The following is a 17,739-nucleotide window of genomic DNA, read 5'->3' as shown; positions in this document are numbered from 1 at the left end:
GGCTGGTCTGTTTCCTCATGATTTGCTGACACATCTATTCTTGTCGTTTCTGGCTATTCTTTCCAAAAAAGAGTCTTACATTAAGAGGGGTTCGGAGCTTCTGACCAAGTAGATCAACATTTTGTAGACTCTAGATTGGCGGGTTGCGGGTGATGTAGGTTTGACGGCGTTAGAGTCGCTCCTCACACGATCATTTCATGATGAGACGGGTCTCGTGACTTTTTTCAGTCAGGCATGGCGCTATGTTTTGGGCTTTCGGGATATTTTTTCAGGGAGCTCTGTATAGGGTTTCTTTCTATTGTTTGGTTCAACCGAGAGTCTAGTGTTTGGTCAAATGGTTCAACATTTTCTTTCAGGCTAGGTGGGGTTGCTCGTTCCTGCAGTCTGATAGATATGGGGCAGCGTTTGGGGATTTATCCTGCTGAGGATGCAAATCATCCTTTACTGGATTCATATCTAGATAATTGTATTCTCTTGGAGCCGAGGGAGTATAACCATTTGGACATCTGAGCCTTGGCCAACTAGGAATACGTATCGAGGTCGGCGAAGGAGAGTAGTTTAAGATCTCCTTTGCACAGGTTTCTTCATCACTTGATCGTCTATACCATTCATCATTGTGAGGAGCGTGATAAGGTTCCCACTAGAAATCTTTTACCTATGTGGTGCCTTCTTCACACTGATGTTCATTTCCACATCCCTTGCACCATTTCCTCCTTCATTTCCTCTAATCTTGCTATGTGCGCTCAGCCAAGTAGTAAGATTTATGGTGGTCATTTTATTAGCTGCTTGGCTCGGTCCTATGGGATTGATACTCATGGGATGACCTATTATCCCCTCCGGGAGCTGGGAAAGGTGGCTCTAAAGAGGATACAAGTGATTTTGCATGGACCAGATCGGATTTAGAGGATCCTTCTTGATGATGTTGTTGTGCCTACTTTTTAGGTAGATCCAGAGCATGGCGTAGAGTAGGAATTTTAGTAGGACCATCTTCAGTAGCAAGTTCGACACGCTCCCCTGCTGCTTAGCAGGGTCTGCAGCCTGAGATTAATATCCCATCTCTCTAGGCGTATAGATGAGCTACGTGGGGAGTTTTAGGATTTTAGGTCAGAGGTTCGTCAGGATCACATGTGGATGATGGGTGCTACATGGGAGCTACTTGCAGAGAAGATGATAGCTTATCCTCCTCATCCTCTCCTGAGGGATGGAGCGAGCAATTTGGGGACACATATAGGCGATGATGATGATGATGACGATGGTGAAAAGGAGTTCTATGGTAGGGATATTTATTTGCTTTTCCTTGTTTTTACTCTTGGGTATATACATTACTTTTGTTTTCTATATGTTATCTATGTTTTACGGGTGTAGATACCCTATTTTTGTAAACTATCATGTTATGTATCTTTGTGGATTACTTTTGGTATATATAGGTTACTTATAGGTATTATATCTTGGTTGGTTTTACTTATCATTGTATCTATTTTATGCATTTTGGATTTCTGAATCTGGTAGCATATCAATTACTATATTAATGTTTAGTAGTGCATTAGGTCTATCCAGAATAAAACATAGATGATTAATTCTATGTCTAGTCTTGGCTCGACCAATATACTATAAAACTTATTTAATGCATTTGATCTTAAATCTTGCATCCAAGTATATCCTAATTTGTATCTGGTTAGCTTTTGGTTTTGCACTTCAAGACTATCAAATGAGGATCAACCAGGTGAGAAGTACCGGAGGGCAAGATCATTTTACCATATAGTCGTTTTGAAATCCAACAACCCAAGAGATACTTCAAACTAGTCACCTCTCTCGTAAGTAGTCTATCGGTAGTGAATTTAATAATGATACTTTTATTTATATATGAGGAAAAATATTTATAGAATATATGTCCCTATGTTATAGTTGTATTTCTTAAAGAATTACTACTTCGCTATAACCCATAGCTTTGATACTAATCTGTCACACTCCTAGCATGGTATCGGAAATGTCGTGCGGCTCGACGTTAGGATGTTGGCTTATAGATAAGGCCTTCACAATTGAGTCTTGGCTTGACCTCTTTGGTAAACTATGAGTCATTGTGAGCTTCTTGCTAAAAGGTCATCTGTCTCAATTGGTGACCTAGGAATACACGTGAGTTTGAATGGTCAATATAATGTTGGTGAGTCCACAGGTTTTGTATACTTGAAAAAATTATTTTGTCAAGTTTTGTTAAGTCAATTCTTGTTGCGTTCTCATGTTGCGTATTACCTATTCCTTTGATATTTCTGGTAGTGGGATTTATATAGTTTAGTAACTAGATATGACGTAGAAGGTGGCATGTTGCCAACAGACTAAGTGTCAAATGGTGACATAGCAGCATCATGGAACTATGCAGGGCAAGGTGCTGTTGGAGAAGCACTAGAACATGGCTAAAATTTTAGCTAACTAGACTTATGTTTTTTCATGACTGAGGCTGTTTACCCTTGTTAACTAGCATGGACTTTAAGCTTTCCAATGATTTTGTTGTTTCAGAAGGCATACTCATCACAAGCAACCCTTGGAGTTTCTCGAGACTGGTTAGTGGAAACAACAAACACAACATGAGTGGAAGATGCTTTAGACCCTTTAGCCATGTGAGACTTGATACGAGTTTCTTTAGCAATAAGCTCATGAACAACATAATCCACTGAGGGAGGGGGAACGATGAAGAATCGTTCCATGTAGGTCTTCAAAATCAGAATGCAACTCCATCAAAAACTGAACTAAACGTTGTTATTGATGGGTTTTCTAGGTTATAAAAAAATTCATGTGGTGGAAAGCACTTAAACCCTTAAGTTCACATGCAAACAAGAAAGGATCTATGTTTTACCTATTGATATCAATAACCTATGAACATCTTGAAACCCTGGAGAGAGGATATGAAAATCAAAATTAACATAAAGATTAGGATTACATACCTTTGATTATTATAGCAAATAATAAAATAAAATCCTCTTGAAGTTCCTTGGAAAGGAAGCACCAAAAGGGTGATGCTTCTAATGGCTCACACCCAAAATCAGAAACCCTATAATGAGGAGGAGGAGAGAAGATATGAATGGAATCTCATTCCTATGCGTTTAGGTTATGTGGTGAATGAAAAATGCAAGCCAAGGGGTCCTGTTTATAGTTTAGGTAACATGAAGGCAAAGCAAGATTTGAATTAATTAAATAATAGATTTAATCATAATTCAAATATGTTCCTTTTATGCAACCAGGAGGTTTCTAGAAACCCTATGAAGCCCTCCAAAACCATCCATACCACAGAGGGTTATAGAATGGCTTCTTTTATTCAACTATTGACCAACTACAATTCACCCCTTGCACCGTTAATTAATTCCGATTAATCCCGAATTAATTCCAGATTAATTCTGATTAATAATTAAGGTAAATAGCGCAAAACACATTAAGTTTACACCAAAATTCTAATTTAATCATGTTTTTTTGTCTCAAATTTGACACTGTGTTTTCTAATTTTTTACAATTATGACCAGTCAAACCGGTTACTTGTTGATGTGGCATGGTGACATATCAATTTGATGATGTGGCATGCTGACATGACATACCGACATGTCAAAATTTATATTTTTTCCACAAAAGACACTAAGTTATCATTTTTTTTTTCGATTTTGACACTTAGTTTAATTTTTTCTTTCAATTTAACACCATGTTTTTTTTTGTTCCAAATCAAACATCATTTTTTCTAATTTTGTTCAATGTTAACCATTTTCCATTTGAAACCATATAAATATTTTTTAATACATTTTAAACCATATAAATACATTTTGTTTTTATTTAAAAACCATATTTTTGTGTAAATACAAGTTTTTTTTACATTCAAACCATAATTTTATGTATAGTTTAAAAAGGTATTAGATATATAAAAACATATTTTATATTAAATATGCAACTTTAAAATGAGTTTGGAGGTTTGGAAGTATGTAGTTGATTAAGGCCCAGAGGTCAGGTTTGCAACCCGTGAAACTTTTACATCTTATTGAAATTTAAAGTTAATTTGGTTCTCATGATATAATTAATGCATATTTATGCATAACATTATGCTTTGAATGTAAAAAAAAAAAAAAAAAAAAAAAAAAAAAAAAAAAAAAAAAAAAAAAAACTTTCTATTTATATAAAAAAAAATATGGTTTTAAAACGAAAAAAATGTATTTATACGATTTAAAATGTAATAAAAATATATTTATATGGTTTCAAATGGAAAAAGGGTCAACAATGAACAAAATTGAAAAATGATGTGCAATTTGGAACAAAAAAACTAGAGTGTCAAAATTGAAAAAAAATAAACTTAGTGTCAAAATAAAAAAAAAGTGAAGATTTAGTGTCTTCTGTGGAAAAAAATTCAATTGTGACTCATCAGCATATCATTTCAAGATGTCATGTCATCAAAACTAACATGTTAGCATGCCACGTTATCAAGTAACCTAGTTGAGCGGTCAAGTGGTAAAAATTGTAAAAATTAGAAAACACAATGTCAAATTTCACATTAATTTATTAATCATATAAATTAACAAATCAATTATTTAACAATTGCTCTCATATTAATTTATTAATCACATAATAAATCCACAAATAAACTGTCTATTTCCAATTAATATATTAATCACATAATATATTAACAAATCATTTCCCATAATTTCTAATTAGTTTATTAATCATATAATAATCTAACAAATTATACTTCTTTCTCATAATATCATTTCTAGTTATTTATGGTCATGAGGACAACCTAAAAAGGACTTTGTTTCTAATCACAAGAATATACCAATTTAGTTATTGGCTTAGACACCTTAATCCAATAGTCTCCCACTTGGATAAGTTTGTAACTATTATTGCAAGTATAGACCTTGAACTAAACAACAAAGAGTGCTTTCTAAAGACACTGCCAAACTCTGATTCAAACAAAACGTTGGCCTTAAGATAAGTGATAAGTTATTCCTTCGTTCTACAATATCTCATATGAACTTATTCATAGATTAAATGATCAACTTCATGTTCATTTGTGATGTTTCCTTATTTCTCGATTTTTTATCAAAATTTAGAATACACAAACATCTAGTCCGGATCAAGCGCTTGGTTTTCATAGATCAACTCAAATCACCGAGGTACCCAAAGATATTGTGTTTCCTTATTCAGGCAAGGGGAACGAATTACATCGACTATATAGTCATTCGATTTACATATCAAATCACACATGGAATAACCCTGTATAACATCCAGTTATAAGATGCGTTTGAGCAAACCAATGCATAATTGATCTGTAACTATGAACTATATATCTCTGATTTAAGAATAGATGATATTATCGTCTTAGAATTAATTGTGATTGAATCCATGAAGTAATATCTAAGTTTGTGTTTATCCAATACTTAAAATTTCTATTTTCAAAGTACACATGAATATTGTAGCAATTCCAATTACAACGTCTTAACCTCAATCGACAATCTACAATCAATTCATGACAATCATAATTCACTACTTACTTCCAAAAGTATGAACGGTTGTGGAATTTTGAATTATATTTAAATTACTCAGGGAAGTACAGCATGTAAAGTGAAACACAACAATAAATTAATTAAATACGGCATCATAATCGTTGATTATAAATAATTCCTTATTATTTAATCACCATAAAAATTACGAATTTATTCATTGTATAATCTTTCGAGTAATCAACTAACCACTTGAATTAAATAACATAAGTCATGCCATGTTGTGAACATATATACCATGCCTATCGATGGTCCTTCCTTTGTGAATAGATCGATTAGACATTAGTCCAACGATGCTCAATTCAAGATTCTAAATTCTTATCACTATCGAAGATTCAGTGGAATTTTATCTTTACATGCATTGTCTTTCTGTGATGTCAAGATTCTAAAGTCAGAGAGACTGAGCCTTTGATATTATATAATGTTCCATTGGAACTTGTTACTAGAAACAATTTCATGGTTATGAAGTCTCAAATTCATGGTACACTCCTAGAACACTTATCTTACATTAAAGTTTCCAACTCACATGTTGATTTTGCAACCATCTCCCATTATGGAAACATATCCATATTCCTATATGAACACCAATTATGACCAAAAATCATCTAAATCCCAAACGTCCCACTATGGTCCTTTCAAATAATGTTATACTTCTAATAGTCCATACACAACCAATCTTCGGTAAAATCTCAAAATGTTCTCGACAATTTAGTCAAATGAAATTCTAACCCTTTTCACACAATGCTAAAAGCATTTGAAAAATTAGAATAATTGAATATTAGAGCATATGTAGTCGATCCTATATCCGAAGCATATGAGACTCGATTAATTATTACAAGGGTCCAATATCAGTTAAATTCCATGCTATAATATTTTTGTATATAGAATATCCAATGTTGAAACATTTCAACATGTTATTCATATATGCCGTTGACTACGTTCTATTAAAATATACAATCTAAACCTTTAGATTTTGTGACATCCCCATTTTCACGGCTAGAAAAGACCGATTTTGTTTATGCTTTATAAAAATCAGAGTACCTCTTTTAATAAAAATGTTGCGGAATTTGTTCCCAGTAAAACATGATAAATACGTTATCTAGGCATTTCCGTTGAAAAGTATTTTTATTCATTTTAAAACATTTGGGATGTCATCGTTAATACAGAAACATAATCATAAACATAACTTACATTCATTATCACTAGTGATTTATATCTCCTTAACCTCTCAGTGTAATGTGACTTCATACCAACATATGTGATATAAATAAACTGAGTGGGTCAGGTTGGGATACCTGGTGAGTACATAGGGATTTCAATCCCACATTGTTATATCATATATATAATTTAGAACTCACAAAATATACAATTTCACCATATATATATATATATATATATATATATATATATATATATATATATATATATATATATATAAGCAACTCTTACTCCACCCCGTCGATCCTCTCAACGACACTATCCATACTCTCAGACCTTAAATTTTACCTCCTACTTAATCCATACTCTCAGATTTAATCCATGCTCTCGGATCAATAATTGTGCCCATTCCATACTCTCGGATTAGGGACAAGTGTCTATGTGTAACTCCATTCTCCCCAATTAACGATGAATAATTATGTCCTATCCATACTGACTGACTATGTCTTAATCCATACTCCCGGACTAAGGACAACTGATTATGTCTTAATCCATACTCCCAGATTAATGACAGTTGACTATGTCCAATCCATACTCTCGGACTAGGGACTGCAGAGGTTAAATTGTAAAAGTCGAATTGTGTGTTTGTTTAGTTTCGCATTTTTAGTTATTTTACTAAGTCAGTGTTATGCGAAGCGTATTGTAATAGACTTCGTATATTTTTTGTACACTCAGGTTCCCTATAAATAGGGACTGAGGATAGAAGTAGAGAATAACTTTTTGGGAACTCAAATATCCTTTCTGCTTATTCTTGTAATCAGTATTTATCAATATAAGATCTGATTAATATTTACTCTTCGTGTTCTTACTTTTCAATCACTCAAATCATAATTGCTTTCATAATCTCGATAACAATTCTCATCAATTGGTATCAGAGCAGGATTCAAACTGCATCGATCTGATTTTCGTGTTAGAATCATTTGCTTTTTGAGTAACAACTTTACTCAAAATTTTCCGCGCATTTTGGTTTTGAAAATCAAATTTGATCTTCAGATTTGAATTGATTCTGTCTTTGAATTGTTTAGTCAAGTAATCGACTAGCGATTTTTGATCAATTCAGTTGATCAATTCTCAAATTCATCAAGTTTTTCAAGCTTTCTGAAAATTTCTGTGTTCATCAATGGCGAACTTCAACATGAATACAATGACTTCCTTCTCTCACTTGCTTGGTTCCTCAACTAAAATTTTGATGTTAATTCCTGAATACTATGATCAATGGGCGGATAGAATGGAAGATTAACTGAATGGAATAGATGAAGAACTTTGGGACTGTATCAATGGAACAGTTCAAGTTCCTGCTAATGTTCAGGCAATCAGAGCATCTGCTACAACTGCTGAAGTAATTGAAAAACAAAACCGTCTGAAGAAGAATGAAAAGAGATGCACGATGGAACTAAGAGGTGCTCTACCTCATGTGGTTTACAATTACATCCGTAGTTGTAAAACAGCCAAGGAGATCTGGAACACTCTAAAAGAGAAGTATCAAGGTAGCGAAAAGACGAAGATCAACTCTGTGAAGCAATGTCTAGTTGAACTGAAGGAATTCAGACAAAAGGATGCTGAAACTCTTGAAAATTACTATGATCGTCTGAATGAGCTTGTGTTTCACTGCAATAGGTATGGAATCACTAGGTCTCTCATGGAGTTCAATTTAACTTTCATCATGGGTCTTCGCAAGGAATGGCGAAGCGTAAGTATGATGATTAAGAATCAACAGAGTTTTGATACAACTCACTTGAATGATCTCTACAATCAGCTGAAAACACATGAAAGTGAAGTTTCAGAAATGTATGAAGAATCAAAACAAAGTATTGGAGGTCCTTTGGCTCTTGTTTCAAAGGTATCAGAAGTTGATGTTAATGAAAAAGATGGTTCAGATAATGAATGATTTTTGATGAACTCTGATGATGAAGCTGTGGCATTCTACTCAAATAACAGAGTTAAATTTTTTTTCAAAAATCCTTTTAATCCAAAAGGAAAGGCTAGTGATGTGAAGAGTGGAGTCACAAAAACTGGAGGAGAGGAGAGGAAGAAAATGGAGAAAGCTGATGAGAAACAAAAAGATGCGAAAGAAGTGAAGAAGTTGAAAGGTGACTCAGGAATTTACTGTCACTACTACAATGGTGTGAATCACTTCGCAGCCGATTGCATGTTGCGAAAGAAAGAAGAGAAGAAGGAAAAAGTTAAAGACGAAGCACACTATTCGGAAAAGATTGAAGAGTTGCGCGCTAAGACAAAAGGAGTGTCTCTAGTTGCGAAGGGTGAATCTGATGATGAAGAGAGCGGAACGTATCAGATCTGGTCTTCAGGATCTGATGACGAAGAAATGAGGCATCCTACACATGGAGCTATGTTCGCAAGTTTTGAAGATTGCGAAGAGGATATTTCAGGGAGGTGCTTCGTATCCAAATCCACGGACAAATCACCCATGACCACCAAGGTATGTGCTATACTTGAATCTTTTAATATTCCTTTATCTGCTTATGATGCTGAAATCACTTCATTTGATGATACCGTGGCTTATTTTGATTCTGTTATTGTGTCTGCTAGTACTGAAGCTCAAAATTTAAATATGCAACTAGGTGAGACACGAAGAGAATTAGAAATAAAAAGGAGCAGAGTAGAAAAACTTGAAATGCAGATCAAAAATGTAAATTGTGATAGGAATAATCTTACAAATGATGTTAGGTTGTTGCTAGCACAAAGGAACATATACTGTAATTCTGCCAAACGATTGTATGCAAAATTAACTGCTTTACATCATTCTTCTGACATTAGAAAAGAAAAACATAGGAAACTTTTACCTTTTCTTGAATATGAACGCGGAAAAGTTGATGTTGTTTCTTATGATTGCGAAAGTACAATTGCTCAATTTGATAAAATACCTGATGATAGATATGCATATGGTATTGTCAAAATTGATGAATTCCTGAATGCTGATGAGTTGGTTAACATTGTCAATGAAAGTTTGACAAAGAGTGAACAAGTGAAAATCTTAAAGAAAACCGAAACTTCAACTCTTGATTTTCAATTCAATTATGTTGATGTCAATGACAATTCAGACGATATGAGTGAGATCAGTGAAATCGAAGAGAAAGAAGAGGTTGATTGTTCTAAATTGGCAATCATTAATATCACATCTAAGATCAAAGGTAAAGAAATTATAGTTGATTCGATAGTAGAGGATGAAACTGAAAAACCCTCTACTTCGCAACATTGTAATTTTGATAATGCGAAAGTTGAAAGCTGGAAATTTGATGCCACTGATGAAAACAAAGAAGATGTGAAAGATTCACATGAAATACCTCCACGAGTTGTGGTTGATCAAGTGTTTGAAAATACAAAAGAATTTGACAAAATTTTAAATGACAAAGGCGCACATTATTTGGAAACCAACACTGTGGTATATCCAAATTTTGTATGCACTGATAAAACCATTTTTCCAAATCAAGTTTTTGTCACTATTGGAAATGATGATAAAATTCATCCTGAATTCAACAAAATGATTGAAAAAGATAATCAAAGGTCAACTAATGAAGGTTTTTTCGCAAATCAAAACACAAAAAAAAACAATTTAATTCAAAATCCTTATGTGTTTCAAAAACAAAAGTCATCACAAAAATGGGTGGTTAAAGGTGAAAAAGTAAACAAAGTTTTTGAAAAAGTTGAAAAACCAAAGCTGAAGTGAAATTAAATTCTCATGAATTCAAATTGATGGTTGGAAATTATTCAACAGAAAATAATGTTTCAAAAAGAAAAGCAAGAAAATCAATCTTTTGGCAAGTTGTGTCTAATGATAAACCAAAAGTTGAAAAAGAACAAATTTCAAAAACAACATCATCAAAATTTCAAAACAAAAATAAACAAACAGATACAAGTTTTCACAAACCAATAAATTATGTTGACAAAATTCCATGTGTTCGCAAATATGACAACAATCGAAAATTTGAGACTTCGCAAAAATTTGTAAATAATAAAAAGTTTCAAAATGTTGGCAAATTCACGAATACTTCATCAACTTTGAAAAATTCAACTCAAGAAAAAGTGAAATTTTCACCAAAACAACCAAATTTTCCAAATCCTTCAGTCTCAAAACCGACCAAAGTTTCGTATACAAAAGGAAAATCTGATATAAGTACGATCAATCGTTGGCTTGAAGGGAAAGGAAGACAATATCAAAGTGGGAAGTTTTCAGAGCAACAAATAAAGAATGCATTTGACAAGTTCGCAAATAACTCTTCCACTGCTAGTTCAACATCTCATAATTCGCAAGTTCCGGTTCAAAAATGGAAACCAGTTATCAAAGCTGCGAATGTTGTGAAGGATGAGATTACAATCCATGGAAATCCAAAACTATTGAACGACTATATTTCAATATCTAGATTTGATGATGTTGATATAATGGATTCTGTCACAAACAAAGTGAAAACATGGTTTTTAAATTCAAAGAATTTGTTTCATTCTACTAATGATGGACCCAACAAGTCTTGGGTTCCTAAATTTTTTCAATAAATGCAGGTGATGTGTGATGAGCAATATGATGCGAAATGGTATATTGATAGTGGTTGCTCTCGTCATATGACTGGAAGAAAGGAAAACTTGCGTGATTATAGAAGCTTGGAAAATGCAGGAGTAGTCAAATTTAGGAATAATCACAAGTGTCAAGTGAAAGGCTATGGGAAAGTCACAAATGGAAAATTCACTGTTAACAGGGTTGCTTATGTTGAAGGACTTCAACATAACTTGATTAGTGTGTCACAACTTGTTGTGGGTACTAGAAACCAGGTTGTATTTAATGAAGAAGGAAATATCATTTCAAATGCGAAGACAAATGAAGTACTTCTCAAATCCAAAAGATATGGTGATATGTTTACACTGGACATCAAACCAATCGTGGGAAAACCTGCTGTGTGTTTACTATCAAAGGCATCTAATGATGTCAGCTGTCTTTGGCATAGAAGATGGTCACACTTGAACTTTCGCAATATTAACAAACTTGTCACTGAAGATTTAGTTCGAGGATTACCTATACTAAAATTTGATAATGATTCTCTATGTGTAGCTTGCGAACAAGGAAAACAACATAGAAAAGGTCATCCGATTGTGATAGATTCAAAAATCGTAGAACCATTGGAACTTCTTCACATTGACTTATGTGGACCGTCGACTGTTACTACAATCAATAAAAAGCGGTACATTTTGGTTATTGTTGATGATTTTTCTCGATTCACATGGGTAGTTTTTTATCAGGTTAAAATCTGAAGTTGCTCAGACGATGATTGATTTTATCAAAAAGATTAAGCTTAGTCTGAAAAAGAGTGTTTGCAAAATTAAAAGTGATAATGGTTCTGACTTTAAAAATCAAACTCTTGATTCTTTTCTCACAAGCAAAGGCATTTCGCATAATTTCTCATCACCATATACTCCTCAACAAAACGGTGTTGTTGAAAGAAGAAATCGATCTCTATGCGAAGCAGCCAGAACCATGTTAACATATGCGAATCTACCTCATATCTTTGGGCTGAAGCAGTTTCCACTACATGTTTTACTCAGAATCGATCATTCATTCATCGAAGATTCAATGTTACTCCATATGAAATAATCAACAATAGGAAACCTAATGTCAAATTCTTTCATGTTTTTGGTTGCAGGTGTTTTATAATGAATCTCAAAGATACTTTGTCCAAGTTCCAAGCTAAAGCTGATGAAGGCATATTCTTAGGATATTCGCACAATTCAGTTGCATACAGAGTGCTCAAAAAAAGAACCAGAAAAGTTGAAGAAACTTTCAATTTAACATTTGATGATTACTATCTTAAACAAACGGATAGTAAATTTGAAAATAAATCAATACTTGTCGATTCAAATACTCAAATTGATAATTCTGACATAAATGATTTTGATTATGACTTAATTTTCGGAGTACCTGACAGGGCAATTGATGCGGAAACTAATGCTCTGGATAATCAAACATCAGAATCCTCAAAACATACTGATGATTCGACAATTACTACAAGGTCAATATCTTGCTAAAGTGTGCCTGATGTTCGTATGGAGGGGGAGCATACGATCAACAATGAAGACAGTCAGCCAAATTTCGAGGGGGAGAATGAAAATATGAATCATCAAGTTGAGGGGGAGCTTTCGCAAAATCAACAGGAACATCATTTTGAAGGGGAGCATCAAGATGAACATCATGTTGAGGGGGAGCATGATGAAACAGAGACAATTAATCTTGATGAAAATTATGAGTTTCATGAACTAAATGATAATTTTTCTATTGCAGGATCTGAAAATGAAGATATGTATGAAGATGCACCATTAGAATTAAATCCTGATTATCCACCACTTGAGAAATGGACAAGAAATCATCCAATAGAACAGGTAATTGGAAATCCACAAGATGGTGTGTTGACAAGAACTCAAATTCATGCGAAAAATGAGGTACTGAATGCGAACAAAGAACTATGTATGTTTAATGTCTTTATTTCGAAAATAGAGCCAAAGACAGTAAAGGATGCTATGGAACACTCAGATTGGATTGTTGCTATGCAATCTGAACTGGCTGAATTTGAACGAAACAAGGTTTGGAGATTAATTCCTAAACCTTCTGATGTTTCAATTGTCAGATTAAAATGGATTTTTAAAAATAAAACCGACAAAGATGGCAATATTATTCGCAATAAAGCTAGACTAGTGGTTAAAGGTTATTCGCAACAAGAAGGAATAGACTATGAAGAAACATTTGCTCCTGTTGCAAGACTCGAAGCAGTTCACATATTTTTAGCTTATGCAGCTCACAAAGACTTTGATGTTTATCAAATGGATGTTAAGTGTGCATTCTTAAATGGAGAACTTGAACAAACAGTGTACGTTGAACAACCACCAAGATTTATAAATGATGAACATCCTGATCATGTTTACATCCTAGACAAGGCAGTGTATGGATTAAAACAAGCACCAAGAGCCTGGTACGCAACACTTACAAACTTCTTGAAACAATCTAAATTTAAACAAGGATAAGTAGACCCCACATTATTTCGCAAGAAAGTTGGGAATCATCTTATGTTTGTTCAAATTTATGTTGATGATATTATTTTTGGCTCAACTGACCCAGCATTGTCAATTGAATTTGAAAATCTAATGAAAAGTCAATTTGAAATGAGCATGATGGGAAAATTAATAATTTTCTTGGATTGAATATAAGACAGAACAGGGATGGAATCTTAATCAATCAAGAAAAATATACGAAGAACTTGCTTGAAAAGTTTGGAATGACCAATAGCACAAAACTAAGGGTACCAATGGCAGTGGGAACAAGATTAACTCCTTCGTTAGATGCTCCTACTGTTGACTTAACACTTTATCGAAGCATGATAGGGTCTTTATTGTACTTAACTGCAAGTAGACCTCATATTATGTTTTCGGTATGTAATTGTGCTAGATATCAAGCTAATCCCAGAGAACCTCATTTGACTATAGTGAAAAATATTTTTCGCTATCTTAAGGGAACAGTTTCATTAGGACTTTGGTATCCTTCGAAAACGGGATTTTTCATTCAAACTTTTTCAGATTCTGATCTAGGAGGATGTACTTTGGATAGGAAAAGTACGATTGGTGGATGTCAACTATTGGATGGGAAGTTGGTAAGTTGGCAATCGAAGAAGCAAACTTGTGTGGCTATATCAACTGTTGAGGCTGAATACATTGTTGCTGCTGCTTGCACTTCGCAAATTATTTGGATTCAGAGTCAACTTCGTGACTATGCAATAAACATGAAAAAGATTACCTTGTATTGTGATTCGCAAAGTGCAATTCGCATTTGTCATAATCCAGTACAACATTCAAAGACAAAACACATTGCTCTTCGATATCATTTTATCAAAGATCATGTGGAAGATGGGAATATTGAAATTCATTTTGTTAAAACAACTGAACAACTTGCTGATATTTTTACTAAACCTCTTGATGAAAAATCATTTGTAAGAATTTTAGCAGGTTTAGGGATGATTGATGTGAATTCAATTCCAAAATATCAAGCATGAAAGTTTCATTCAGCAGTTATGAGTCATAATTGTTCAGATGTTACTGTTCATCCAGAGGCTTCGCATCCACACTTCTTCGTATTTGCGCTCATAACAACTAAGGTTAGGTTTACGATTCATTTTGTAGTTTTTGTTTTTGAAAAATCAAAAATCCAAAAAAAAAATTATGTTTATTCATTTTTGTTTTTGAAAAATCAAAAATCCAAAAAGATTTTATGTTTATTCATTTTTGTTTTTGAAAAATTAAAACTCCAAAAAGATTTTATTTTGTTATGTTTTTAATTTTGAAAAATTTAAAATCACAAAAATATTCTTCAGTGTGTTTTGAGTTTAGTCCAGGGCTTAATGCGAAGAGGTCATGCTTATATGTTTCTATGGGAAGGTATAAATTTTTTTTTATTTGAACTAGTTAGGATGTCCCTAGAAGCATGCTGCAGCATGTTGACTCAAGCCTCATATGACTCTATGTGTGAGAAAAGAAAGCCTTAATGAAATTATCACATGAAAATTTCTTCCCGAAAGGCTTGTATTCGCATAAGTCAAAAGAGCTACCTTACTCTTCTCATATGAGTTAAGAGTTTTCTGTTTGGTCCACATATAACAGAGGTACGTTCGATCTAATAACCAATATTTTTCATCTCAAAGTTTCTTCACACAAATCACACACAAAGACGTATGTCCCAGAGGTCTCTGATTCAACCCAACAAGACTTAGATATACAAAAATTATGTGTTTATGATCTGACATCATGAGTCTGTGACGGAAGTGAAACCCAAACATCATAAACCTTGAGGAATTGACGGGGAACATAGATCCAGATTTTAACGAAACTTTTGTTTCAGTACCAAAATTTCGAAACTCCAAATCATATTCATTTCGCATGTGTGTTCTTGATCAAACATTCGCAACCCACGATGTTTGTTATCCAACAAGATCCAGTACAAAAAAATTTTATGAATATGATTTCTGTGTGAGTTTTATTTGCAAATCCTAGTCATGATAAATATTTTCAAAAGCCAACTTGTCACTAACTACATTGGTCATACAAGTAATTTCATTTACAATTTCTCACCTTATGTTAAGGTTGATATGTAATGAAATTTGAAACCAACCCAAAATTATCTTTTAAAAGAAGCCCTTCGATACTTATCAAAAAGTATTCGATTGTAATTCACGGGAAACTACACAAGCTGTTGATCATCTCTCTTGATGATTAATGAAGCAACCTATGCCTGGGGTTCAACTGCATTCGTGTCAAATTGATTTATTGACATCACAGAATTCCAAAAAAAAAATTTAATTGTTTCTCATCTTATTTCTTTGGAACAATGCACACATGAAATCCTTGAGGTTCTGAGTAATACCAACTCAGACTGATGATTTCGCAAATCTGGCATATGACTTCACTTTACATCCCAAAAGTGAAAGAGCCTTGCCTCCATGCGAAGGGTTTTAACGATTCAAATTCTATAATGGGAAAATTGACAGGCTGTGTACTCAAGATGGTTGGTATTCTGTCCGGTTTTCTAGGAGATGTGACAGTTACTTTTTGAAGCATGGTTATCTTTTACAGTCATGATCCGATTTTCAAGGTGCCACATCGGATAACATTAAATGTATCCCGCTTTAATTTCAAATCGATTTGGGTAACCTATAAAAGGGGGATCAAGATCATTGTATACGGTTACGCGAACAAAACTCTCACAATCCTAAAAAGCTTCAAACTTCTTCAACTTCATCTCTTTCAAACCCTAACAATGGCTGGCACTCAATCAAACACTGATGAAGTTCTCTCACAATCACTCATGAAGATCCAAAGCACCAACTATCAAGTTGATCCGAATGTTTCTTCTTATCCCGAAGAACTAAAGATGCTTATAGTTGCCTTGAAACGATCACCCCTGTCCACCACCATGTTTAGTTCTTTCTCAGTTCCGATGACATGGTTGTCATTGGCAGCTTCATCGGCTTCACACAACTACACCACTGATGTGATAACCTTCAACATGATGAATAACAAACGGGTTAAACTTACCAAGAAGATGTTCGTTGAGTTCTTGAAAATCCCTAACAACCCGCCATTTTTCAAACCCATTAATTCCCAAATCATCCACATGTTCAACGAAATGGGCCATCAACCAACACTTGAGAAGATCAGTGACTTCAGAAAGTCAGGATTACCGTGTATGTGGAATTTTCTGTTTGGTATTTTTCTTAGATGCTTAACAGGACGCACAGTTGGTCTTGATAGGGGGCGTATGGAAGTTTATGCCATGGTAATGGGCTTGTACTATGATATTAGTGTGGACTATGCAACTCAGTTATGGAAGGAGTTTGTTAAGAGTCTGGAAAACACGAATTCGGAAAAAGGAATTTCATGCGCAAGGTATTGGAGTCTTATTCTGGAAAAGGTGTATGACAAAGAGGGAATTCAAGTTCCAGAGGGTGCTGATGTGGCTGAATTTTCATTATATCAATTTCCTAAGGAGGTGGAGGATGATGAAAATATTTTTACTCATGTTGCTCGCATTCCGGATGCGATGCTTCGCAAAGTATCATCCACTCACAAGGTGTTGATACGCTACATGAAGACTTTCGATCCAGTTGTGGAGACTGGAATTTTGTTAGAAGTTGCTGCCAAAACCCCAAAGAAAAAGAAGGCTACCAAGAATGATGCAACTGCTCAATCTTCGAAACATGGTCAAGAAGAGGAGGTTCAGATAGAGGAAACCTCGCCAAAATCGAAGAAGGAATCAATACCCTCAAAATCAGGGGTATTGAAAAAGATTTGCAAGACTGAAGTGAGCAGTAAGGGGGTGACAGTTCGCAATATTCCAGCTCCTGTCTCTCCAGGATCTAAGAGGCAACGTGCTCAAGATGTTGCGAAACAAATGCAACAAACATTGTTGAAAAAGCGAAATCTGATAATTCGCAATGAGTCTTCAGAT

The sequence above is a fragment of the Lactuca sativa genome, chromosome 8, assembly GCF_002870075.4.
Source record: "Lactuca sativa cultivar Salinas chromosome 8, Lsat_Salinas_v11, whole genome shotgun sequence".
Classification (NCBI taxonomy): domain Eukaryota; kingdom Viridiplantae; phylum Streptophyta; class Magnoliopsida; order Asterales; family Asteraceae; genus Lactuca; species Lactuca sativa.
This window is presented reverse-complemented; position numbering follows the sequence as displayed.